The 12,019-nt window shown below is 43.8% G+C and overlaps 1 protein-coding gene across 4 annotated transcripts in view; it reads left to right on the plus strand.

The window, feature by feature from the left end:
- The first annotated feature begins 1,925 nt into the window (after positions 1-1,925).
- Positions 1,926-12,019, plus strand: part of LOC123377649 (ligand of Numb protein X 2-like) — a 40,008-nt gene continuing 29,914 nt past the window's right edge. The window contains exon 1 of one of the 4 annotated variants that reach the window (XM_045030797.1): positions 1,926-1,946. The gene's annotated coding sequence lies outside the window, so the exon portion shown is untranslated. Of the gene's footprint in view, positions 1,947-4,536; positions 4,906-4,968; positions 5,144-6,482; positions 6,852-12,019 lie in introns of those variants that run through there. The other 3 variants (XM_045030795.1, XM_045030796.1, XM_045030798.1) reach the window with 3 other exon arrangements.

Here is a 12,019-nt window from a genome sequence, read left to right on the forward strand (position 1 = left end):
TGACCTGCACAGCCCCAGCCCCTCCACCAGCCAGCCAGCCACCCAAGCGACCTGTACAGCAACACAGCTCCTCCACCCATGCGGTGGGGCTTGGCTTCAACTCCTTCAGCCCTGCGTGGCAGAACTCAGGCTTGGGCTTTCTGCCCTAGGTCCCAGCAAATCTAATGCCGGCCCCGCTTGGCAGACCCCCTGAAACCTGCTCATGGCCCCCCAAGGGGCTGCGGACCCATTGAGAACCACTGCCCAAGAACACTGTCCGCACACACAGATATGAAGACGCAGTCCCTGTACCAAACAGCTTAACTTTAAGGCTCCAACCTGCAAAAATGGCAGGTATTTAGTTAGCATGAGTTTAACTTTACGCTCTACAAACAGTCCCTCTGAATGGACTGGGGATTAAGAAGACAAGCAACATATGAAGGAAGGAGGAGAGGGATACAGGCCAAATATGTATAATTTTTATTTACATTTGGCCGGACTCATACAAGCTGAACAGTGACATCCAACTGCTTCTCAGTCTATGCATTATTAATTAGCCAATTACTGACTCCCCACAATGGAAGTAGGATTTAAAGTGGGGACAGATTTCAGGCTGTTATCCAAACTATATGGGCCCCTGTTTTATGTGTGCAGCGGCTTTCTATGGTCTCAGGCCAATCTTCTTTCTTCCATTCATTATAATAAAAGGGCACATTTTTGGGAGTGGCAGCAGCGTAATGACAGTCTATTCCTTCCCTGAGGAGGGGAGGCTGGACAGAGTGGTATTTGCATAGGCACAGGGCAGCAAACCACCTGGCTATCACTGCAGGGCATATCTCCCTCTCCCCCCTGGATGCCAACTGCCAGGAGAGAGGAAAGCCAGGAAGTGGCAGAGGAATCCCCCCGAGGGAGAGGCGCTAGGTTGGGTGGTGACTGAGCCTTCTCTCCTCCTAGTCTAGACAGGGGCTGAGAGGAACGCCCGAGCTGCCCAGCCCCCCTCGTCGCTGAGCTGTGGGGAAGCCTAGCTGGGGCCCGCCCCAGGTGCTCTGGGTGTGTCCGGCCGAGCGCTGCGCGCCTCGGAAAGTGACACCAGCCGGCGGAGGGGGGGGGGGGCACCGTGCCCAAGTTTGAGCGCGCGGTGCCAGGCGGGCTGGTGCGCGCGCCATGGAAGCGGGGCGCCGGGCAGGAGCCGGTGCCTGTCACTCACTCACTCACCCCCTCCCCCCGCCAGGTACCTGGGCGGGGCGCGCGCTGGGGAGCCCAGGGTGCCGCGTGCCCGGGCTGGGCAGAGGGGAGCGGGGAAGCGAAGGGTGGCGCTGGGGAGAGGGCGGCGGCAGCAGCAGCAGCACGGTGCCAGGTGCCCCCGGCCGGGCCGGGAGGGGCCGGGAGCCGTTGCTGGGCGGGAGCAGGGGCCGGGCGCAGACACCTGAGCGGCTGCGCTGCCTCCTCCCCTCACGCGGGTTTCGACTTTCTCCCCCGCCCGGAAACTCGCCGGCCGAGCCGCGCTCGCCGCCGCCCCGCTGGGTCCGCCACAGGCCGGGCCGGAACTGGGCGCCCCGACCTGCGCCGCCAGGTGAGTCCCAGCTGGGCAGCGACCGCGCCCCTCCTCGGGGGGGCTTGTTGGCGGGAGGGTCCCAGGGGTCCCCCCCCTGTGGTGCCCGGCCCGGGCAGGGAGGTGCGGAGAGGAGGTGGCACATAGGGGGGAGCTGGTTGCCGGGGTGGGGGAGGAGAGGCACAGGGCAATTCTGTACCGAGCTGCTACAGGGAACTGGCTTGGGCAAAATGTTTTACAGATCGCCGCCCCCACCCCCGGTAATTGACATACATCGTTGTAGGGTTTTTAAAATAATCCCTTCTCAGTTAGTTTACAGGGCTGCATAAATAAAGCCTCATCCCAATTGACAGGCTTGGCTTGGATCGCTGGTCTGATGACAAGGAAAGTCCCACTCGGGCAGCCCCCTGTAACTGTAGGGTCTCCTTTATTTACTTTTTAAATAGTTGTTTTTATTACTCTTCATCGCGTTCCTTTGTAAACATGGTGCTGAGGAATGTCCGTGTGCTATTTAATTTATATTTTAATAGTAAATAATAATTGAAAATATTTGTAGTTGCTAGTAGCTTTGACAATACCGTCACATTGTTTCTAATATAAACAGTTCCTGTTTTTATTGCGATTTTGTAATTACAACTTTTAATTCTACATTTTTGTTCTTCTATAATGCAAGTTTATTCTTTAGGATTATATGACTTAAAGGCTGGCTGAGTTTCTGGGTTGGTATCAAATTTTCCTTCAGTTTCCTTTGATCTGCCAGTGGGATTGCCTTTGTCAATTTATTTTGCTTCTCTGGGCAGCATTCTAGTGCTTTTTCACATGTCATTACTTGTATGTATAACTTGTATGTTCCCAAGTATTCACTAAAGGCCAGGTTGAAAGTACCTAGATGCTTTTGAAAATCCCACTAGTCACCTAAATACCTTTAAAAATCTGGCCTAAGGATACTATGCTATCTTCTATGAAATCCTTTGCAAAGGCAAATTTCTACTATAATTTTTACTAAACATAGATACACAACCAAGATTGAGAACCACAAGAATTAAAAAATGTGTTATGCACTCTAAAGTTATGAAATTTAAATACATAAATGTTAGATTCTTGTTGCCTTTTTGTTTTTGGAGCCTTTAGGGTGCACTAGCTACATGCATGTACATGCATGTACTCTCCCAAAGAATCTCTATACCTAATACAGTCTTATAATATTCAATACCATTTGGACATGGTTTTTCCCTACTCCACACACACACACATTAATTGAAAATTTATTACAGATCCATATTTGTGTAAGTAGTCCTTCATCCTGAAAACACTGAAACACATACTTACTCTTCTGTTATTTCACTTGTTGCATACATTTTTTTCTACTGAATTGTTTATATTTCTAATTGCATTTTAATTTTATGTCCTCTTATATGCGACATTGTTATGAGTCATTTCAGTGATGATCTTCATTCTGATGAGTTTACTGTTTTGTGCTGCCAAAATCAAAGAGGTTTTTTTAAATGAATTATTCTGTCACTCCTTTGCATTATTTGGGAGGGGAGCACAGCATGTACCTCACCTATTTTGCCTTTTGGTGAAAGTACAGTGCCATGTCTCCTATGTTCTTACAGTGGGATAGCTAATGCATGTTAGTTATTCTGCGGTAAAAACACTTTCTTAGCATTCAGGAGACAGACTATAATACTGACTCAGATGTTAAATGCAGATGTTGTTCATAGCTTGACTCTGATAGCGATTATGGGAGTAACACTGCTCCTTTGCCATTGGAGGTAATTGCCCTTGAATATCTGCAATTTCTGTCCGTGTCTAGTTAAAGCACTTTAAATGGAAAAAAATTAAGAGCCCCCTCCCCAAATTTCCCTTATTCTCTTCTTTTTACTTACTAAGGAAGCAGCTACATGGACAAACTAAAGGTGTGGATTTAATGTACATAAATTATAGCACATTAAACCTCTGTGAGGACTCCCTTTACTTCCAGACAACTGTCCTTAGTTTTGACAATGGTAGTCAGAGCAATCATGGAAGATTGCAGGAGTCCTTCCCCAAAACATTATTAAGCATCAGGTCTTTGACCTGGCTTGAACATTTTAGAAGTTTTGTATACTTCAGGTGCAACTCACATTTCATTTTTTAAGTCCAAAGTGCTCCACTGCTTGCCTTCTTCTCATCTTAACTTTCCTGAGGGTTGCCCTATGTAGAAAAGCCTTTATAATGTTTCACAGAGATTTAAATTTTATAAGACCAAAATTTATATGTGGTTTAAGATTCAGATTTAAGGTGATCTCACTTCTGCCTGCCCTGTGCTGGTCAGGACATCTTTTGTGATGAGGAGATTGCAGGCTTGACAGTGGATAGATCCTGCAGTGCACACAAAGGGTGTTGATCACTGTACAGTTAGGCCCCCTCTATAAGCAATGAATGTGAAATGGTGGCACTCCTCTCCCATTAGAGTTAACCAGTTGACCCACATTTTTCATGCTTTAAACTGTAAAGATTCCTTTTTGATCTCGTCTACCAACTCGCTAACCAAACATGATGTAAACCTTATCCCTTACTGTGTGCTCTCAGGAGAATTTAACTTACAAACCCAGCATTCTCTCTTACGCCTTTCTTACATTATGATGATAATATTAATGAGCCCATGACTGTCATGTCCACAAAGGAGTAAGGAAACGGTCTGTTAGGCTACAAGAAAAATATTTTCAGCTCACTTAAAACATTATGATGTTGTGTCTCAGCACAGGTGCAGAGTGCTGTGCTGATCACCTGGTCCAGAAACAGGGTGTGGGAGTTACTAGACATGTTCTGCATTTGTTTCTGCAGCTGTATAGGATATTTTCATTGTAGGCAACACACCTGGCAGGTCATTCCCTATTTACTCAACTGATAGCTGAGCCAATCAGCGCTCAAGGGGGGAAATGTTATATCTGCTTAAAACAGCCACCTCACATCAGTGGCTGATCAGTGCAAGAGCATGCTTGTGTCTGCTGTAAGGGATAGATTTGCTGACAATATGGAGAAATGTTTTGGAAAGAAGGAGGCTGACATTCTTAGCAAGATCTGAACTAGTCAGGCATGTACACTCCATATTATGGCCACATTATAGAGACTTAGGGCTAGATTCACAAAGATACTTAAGCACCTAAACTTCAGACTTAAGTTCCTCAGTTTTAGGTTCCACTGTGATTCACAAAACTTCTGATGAACTCTGTAAGTGCCTAAATTCACATGGCACCTACATTTTCTGAGTTGAAGTGCCCATGCTGCCTTAGTTTCTACCTTTCTGAGCATGTGCATTGCTGCCTTACTCTAGGCTTCTCTCCTGCATATGCTCCAGACTGATTCATGAACCGGGAGAGATAAGACAGGTGGGTAAATGCCTATATATAGTGCCTGATCTAGTAGGCATGTTCAAAGCCTGCCTACTGGATCAGGTCCCATTCAAAATCTGGCTGGAAGAGGAGATGGGTGTGCTATTCTCACCCACCACATAACTTTTAGTGCAGTGGTTAGAGCACTGGCTTGGGATGTCAGAGATGGGGGTTCAATTCCCCCCTCAGGCAGAGAGGGAGAAAGGATTTGAACAGGGGGACTCCTACATCCCAGGTAAGTGTGCTAAACACTGAGCTAAAAGTTATAAGGAAGGCAGTGACATCACCACCACCTCCTGCTGCTGTTTTGTGTGCCTGTCTAGTTCTTTCTCAAAGAAACAGCTTAGTTTAGGTGCCTAAACAGCCTGACTCCAGGAGAAGGATTCCTGGTTGTGAATTGCTAGCAGAGATAAGTGCCTCCTTGCAGCCTCCATTTAGGCTCTGAACTCAGAGCAGGGTGGGGTTAGGACACATCCCTCATAGGCATCTCACATTGGTTAGGTTTGGCATTTCCCTGCTTAATGTGGTGGCTTTGTGGCTTACAGTCTAAGGCACCTATCTCCCCTTTCGTTATATAGGGAGCCTAGGAATTTAACTGAGGCTTTATGGAGCATACTGTTGTTCCTGTGACTTTTTTTTTTTTCCTAGGCACCGAAAAGTTGGGCATTGCAACACTCAGCATCACAATGCCTAGTTCCTTTCTGAATCCAGCCTTTAGGCCTTTTCCTCACTGCTTACAAAGGTGTTTTGTTTTTTTTTAAAACTGAGTAGATCATGTATATGAACTGTCCTGAGGTTTAAAAGAAAAACAAGGAAAGAAAGAAAGACAAGGCACTTCAGTTTCCTCACTGATAAAAAGGCCTGAGAAAATATCTCTGAAATAAGATCATAGGGCAATGCGTGTACGTGGCAAAGTACAGAAGTTCAAATTTTGCTTTGAAAACTTGTTTTTCAATATGTGTCATGGTGATAATGGGGTGGAGAGACTAATACAGAACAAGGTGGATTTTCTGCTTAATAGCTGGTATATAAAAGGTATTCATACGTATTCAAAACTGTTTACAATGCTGTCTGATATTTTCAGTGTTTTGTATGCAGACCTAAACTGCAATGGAAAGAGACTAGTAAAGAAATAACAACTTCATTCAGAGTTTTACCTACAGTAGCACTGAAGTTTAACTCTGTAGAATGCTTTTCTAAATCACAAAAATATCTTCGTGTGTCCAAGTTTAAAATAGAGATTTCACAATGATAGCAAAATGTGATGGGAGTGCCCCCATCTGTCAAAGTTTGCTACCTCTGGACCAGAGGCTGGAGAAAGGCAAACCAGCAAATTTTAACAGGGCAGCAAAACACAATACCTAGGTGTCAGTAACTACTACCAGCTGCTAATTATGCCGGGAGCATCACACCTGCATTTGGGACCTGCATGGGAGACAGCCACCAGTCAGCAAGTGTGATCCTTAGGACTCAGGTGGGAGGGATGTTTAGGCAGCAAAGCTGGGGTACCTCACACAGGGAGTTAGGCTTCTCCCATGTGGACAACTCTGCTCAGTCTGGTTAGTGACACCAAGGCTTCTGCAGGTGACTAGGATTTGTTAATTTTAGTGTTAGAACTTGTCTGACTTTCGAAAGCTACAACAAAAAAAGTGTGCCCTTAAATACCAATTGAAAGGGCATCCTCTGGGCACATACAGGTAGATTAGCCCAAAAATGTAGGTGTTATGAACCCTTCAATACCTCTTGCCAGAGGTGTGTAAGTGACATTTAAAAGTCAATTAGAAGTTTTGGGGTTATTTGTGGCAGTATGGTCCCAGAGAACGTTGCAGAATTGGGTGGGTGTTAGTTGTGAGAGAGAGTAAGAGAGCCTGTAGAAATAGACTGTAAACAAAAAGGAAACTGATCAATCTACTGAACAGTCCAACCTAGGTGAAATGCAAAGAGTAAGTCTTCCTTTTCATTATGTGTTTTTATTAACAAAAATAATGCATTGTGGTTCATAGGTGTCAGGATACCTAGGTTATATTTTTTGACTGTTATTTTCTCATTATGTGACTTTGGGCAAGCTACTCATCCTTTCTGTACCTTAGTTCCCCCCTCTATAAAACAGGAGTAATGTGCTCACCCACCTTTTTAAAATGCTTTGAGATCTATGGACATAAAGCACTAAGAATTTCAGAATTATACTTTTTTTTTTTTATTTTAAAGAATTGAGTTTTAACTTGACAGTGATCTCAAAGTGCAATTTAGCTGGAATAGTGTTCTTTATGCAGAACACTTGAGTTGTTATACAATAATACAGTGATAGGTGAATAATAGAGGGAACAGAGAAATGTGATCTATTGACAAGCAAGGAAGAATAAAGGTTTCAGATAATATTTGAAAAAAAATGGAGCTGATGAGAAAAGACACTTATTGCTCTAGATACTGTTTCAGTTTTGCTTCACACCTTGTAGTCTGAAATAGTCAGTCAGTCTTGCTCATTTTGTGAGCTGCTGAAAGTAGGGATGACATAGTAGCTATCTGAGGGCCCAAAAGTTTGTTTTTATTGAGCGTTGCATATGGACCACAGCTTCCAGAGATGAGGCATAGAATCAAGACACATCTATTCTAGCTGGACTTTTTTCTAGTTTTCAGTTATGATTGAGAGGAAAAGGAGATAAAGTAAAATTCTTCTTATATAGCACTATAAACGTGAATCGTTCTTTGCAATACAGGTGAAGATGGAGTCCCTGCTTGAGAGCTAAATCATCCAGAGCCCCATTTCTACAAAGAAAACTGCATGGGCCTGTGCAGAGCCAATTGAACTCAATATAATTTATAGAGAAATGCTCCTTTACCTCAAAGGGAAGTTAAATTCATTTATATAGGACATATATTGATGCTATGGTTATAAGTGCAATAGAAGAGCCTATAAATAAAACAGAAGATGACGACATCATGGGCAGAAAAGGAAAGGACAAGGAAGAGGACAACATGATTATGTGGCAAATTGAGAGATGTCAGAGTTAAGACTTTTTTCACTTACTAATATCAAGAGTGTCTTTCTGGAAAAGTTAGCATAAGCTGTCTAAAAGGAACGTTTGAGGGCTGCTGTTTAGCTGGAATAATCCTGCCTGAGGAATAATCCTGCCTGAGGATTCCCTCGACAGCACCAGCATATGGGGTGTCCTGGGGGCTGTGGAGATTCTGGATGGCGTAGGGAGGCTGCCATAAGTTTGACAACACCCCAGATTTGTCTAAGTTACGCTAGTGGCAGCGGCTGTCTCCAGAGAAGCCCATAGTTGGAAGGGCACAATGTAGCTTAAATCGGTCATAGACACCCTCTGCCCTTTGGGTTCCCAATTATGTGCTGTACCTTTAAGGGTACATGTGCTCTTTGAGCTGGAGGTGTGATTCCAGCTTGAGTAGACATTCCTCTGCTAGCTCCAATTGAGCTAGTCTAGTGCATTAAAAATATCATGTAGTTGTGGCAGTGTGAGCAGCTAGCCACCATGAACACAATCCCATCCAAGAGCTAGGTATCTACCGGGGGCAGGTAACCCCTCCTGCCATCCACACATCCATGGCTACACACTATTTTTAGCACATGAGATTCATCAGAATAGCACGGGAATGTCCCCTTGAGTTGGAAATGATACCTCCAGCTCAAAGTGTAGACATACCCTACGACTCAGCACAAGTAACATAGTGGTATAAAAAGAAGTGGGTAAACTAATCTAAATTCCACATTCCCCAAATGAGAAGAGGGTAAACTCAGTTCAGCCGTGTTTACCCTTGACTACACTGCTACATAGAACCTCATCCTTAATGATTGAAAATCATGGAATTACTATGGCATGAAACTGTGTAATGGAGTGGAGAATCAGGTCCAATGTACCCAGTGCGGGGGGGGGGGGAATCAGTAAGGAAAGTGGATTTTTGTTTCCATTAAGCCATACAGAGAGGTTATTGGGAGAGGTTGGTGTGTGTGGAGGGAATGTTTTAAAGCCTGGGAAATAGGTATTGTAAAGGATAGAGAAACAGCTGGATAATGTCTCTAGCAATGCCATGAATGAATCTGTTAACCGAACAGGCCTCTCTACCTTCAGATTTCTAAAGTGTGTGCTGCAAGCACAGCTGATTAAACCTTCTGTGTGATATTACATTTAAAATGGGAACCCAATAACTTTAAAATTAAAAATGTTGACCAGTGTGTAATCATTTTGGAAATATTTAAAGTAAAGTTCCTTCCCCACTTACTGGAGCAGCTGTTGGTTTTGGCGCACTGAAAGTTATGCTACAGATGATGTATAGTTCTGTAAGCTTGCTACAAATAGTTAATGGGGCAAGTTTACAAATTGGAGATGGTAGAGTCCTTAGTTAATTATTCTGATAGAAGGGGATAATAACCATTTGACATTTCTGTTACTCATTGTGTGCTCCCTGCTATCTTCATCAGATTTTCACTCTACACTCTCATACACAAGATCTTTGTTTCAATAAGAAATCATTATCTAAATTGCTCCACCAATTTTACTTAAAGCTGTAGAAAATCAAACCACATCATTTTATCCTGGTTTATATGTCTTTCCAAAGTGGTTGCAGCTACGGGTGGCTCTAGCTTTTTTGCTGTCCCAAGCACGGCAGTCAGGCAGCCTCTGGCGGCTTGTGTGCCGGAGGTCTGCCAGTCCCACAGCTTTGGCGTACCCGCTGCCGAATTTCCGCTGAATCAGCGGGACCGGTGGACCTCCCAGAGGCAAGCTGCTGAAGGCTGCCTGACTGCCGCCCTTGCAGTGACTGGCAGGGCGCCCCATGCAGCTTGCTGCCCCAGGCATGTGCTTGGAGCCTGGAGCAGCCGCTGGTTACAGCTGTTGTCTTACTCACAGGTGTCAGTGCATTTTGTCTGATTATTACAACCCTCTCCCCCTCTTGTTTGCCTGTTCTTGGTTAGATTATTATAGTGTTGCCACTCCTGTAATAGTTAAGCATAACACTTGGCAGTCCCTTATCACCTTACTTTATAGGGTTTGTAATTCAGACAAAACATTTTTGTTCTGGACTGAAACTTGGCACATGAGGTCTCATCACAGGAGTGAGTGGGTTCACAAAATATGGAAACACCTGGCAAGCTCCCCCACCCCAGATTATAAACATTCAAATAGTCCAAAAGAAGGCTACAATAGTGACCAGAGTATTAAAAGGCACGAGATAACTGGATGTGTAGAGTTTAGAAGAAGTGATAGAGGGGATGTAAGTGATCATCAACTCCGGAATAGTAAGAATTACTAAGGTGGTCAGGGAAGGATCTGGAGGTAACATTTAGGAACTAAGGGGGGGCGGGACTAGTAACTGAGTTTAAAAAACAAAAATCCAGAGATAAATCAAGACTCCAATTCTATGTCCCTGATTTTGCGACTTGCTTTGTGTGGGTGGATCTCTGCACCTGCACAGAATCCCCCTGAGTTCAAAGGGTCTCCATATGAATTTGAGGGACTGCTCATGTGGAGAAAGTTGCAGTATCAGGACCCATGCAAGAAACTATTTGGGAAGGGGAAGTGCTAGGCTAGATGATCCAGGAGGTCCCTTCTGGTTTTTTAATTTATGAATAAAATACCGCATGTCTAATTTATAAAGATTTATTTTTTTCTGACAACTAGAGCAGGCTTATTCTTTAAAATATCTTTCAGTGGCAGTTAATCCTTTCTATGGACTATTGTGTTTTGTTTTTTTAGAAAAAACTTGACCAGATTCTTTGCATTTTTGCAGCTAGATTTCATATGCTAGGCCTTAATTCTGCATCTATTAGAACTTCAGTGAATCATTACCAGGAATTATATCGGCTCAGATTGCAATAGGCTCCAAACCCCTACATAACAGATGAAGGGAGAATTTAGGGATTTGTTATGTGCTGACATTGTTCTCTGTAAGGAATAGACAGGGACAGTCCCTGACCCGCAAGCCTTAGTCTGAAGAAGTATCCTGTTTGAATCCAGCAGCTCAGTTGATAGCAACCAAAAGTTCTTACCATCTGGTGGAGTGTTCTGTAGCCTGTATGAAATAAATGCAATGTACGAGCGTCTTTGTGACTAAAAACCGCACAGTGGTTGCCAGCTGGCCACCTTGTTGGCAGTCTTGAAGAAAGGGCAAGAAATTAATAGTTCTAGAGAAAACATCCTCCCTCTCTTGTGTATTCTATCAAGGCAAACTTGAGGAGTATTGGCAGTTGACAGTCTGGGGAAGTGTGTGCTGTTGCTGCCTTGTTTTTGTGGATAAAAAGAGGACTTCTGTCTCCTGTGTTGTCACTCCAGCAACTTTAACCAGAAAGGAGAAGAAACTAAAGATAAATATCTACGTACACGCAGTGTAAATATGTACATGCACGCACACAGCATAGGGTAACAATGGTTCTACAGAAGCTATTGATATTTCTGATATTGGATTAGACTGACCTTATCTTAGCAAATTTAAGAAAGTGCACAGCTGGAAGAAAACAGAGGAAAAGGAAACAAGTTTTGTTTTTGCTAGTCTCTACATTCAATAAGAAACAGCCAAGAAAATTCTTACATGAAAGGATAAAATCCTGCCCTAAATTACATCCACATAACCATATTAAAGCTGGTGGAATTGCATAGGTATAACAGAACAGAATACAATCCTAAATATTTATTTTTAAAAGTCAAAATGCATTTCTGCCTGAAAACAGGCAGACGGTAGCAGATTGGATAATTCAATGGTCTTTTCTGCTTCTACTGTCTAGAATTTTGAAGTTTTACATAATGATGAGTTGCTTTTCACTTTTCTCCCCCACATTCAATTAAAATATTGGGGAAAGCTTTAATTAGACCGTTTGTAGTTTACATATGGAAAAAAGATAGGCTCAAACTTTGTTCCAGAATTGGCCTCTACCTCCAGAAATTCTAACCTGGGCAGAACAACCCACTGTCGGTTGTTGGTGTCCATGGGTGGCATAGATCTGCCATAGTGGCACAGCCAACAACTGCTGTTGTCACCTGGCACAGCTTAGAGCAGCCTGGAGGACCAGTCCAGTGTAGTGTGGGCCCAGAATTGGGGAATCTCAGAAGGGCAGTTTGAAACTTGTCTCTTCCAGACACGCTCTTGGGTTGCCTCT

This window comes from Mauremys mutica, chromosome 9 (genome assembly GCF_020497125.1).
Source record: "Mauremys mutica isolate MM-2020 ecotype Southern chromosome 9, ASM2049712v1, whole genome shotgun sequence".
In the NCBI taxonomy this organism is placed as follows: Eukaryota; Metazoa; Chordata; order Testudines; family Geoemydidae; genus Mauremys; species Mauremys mutica.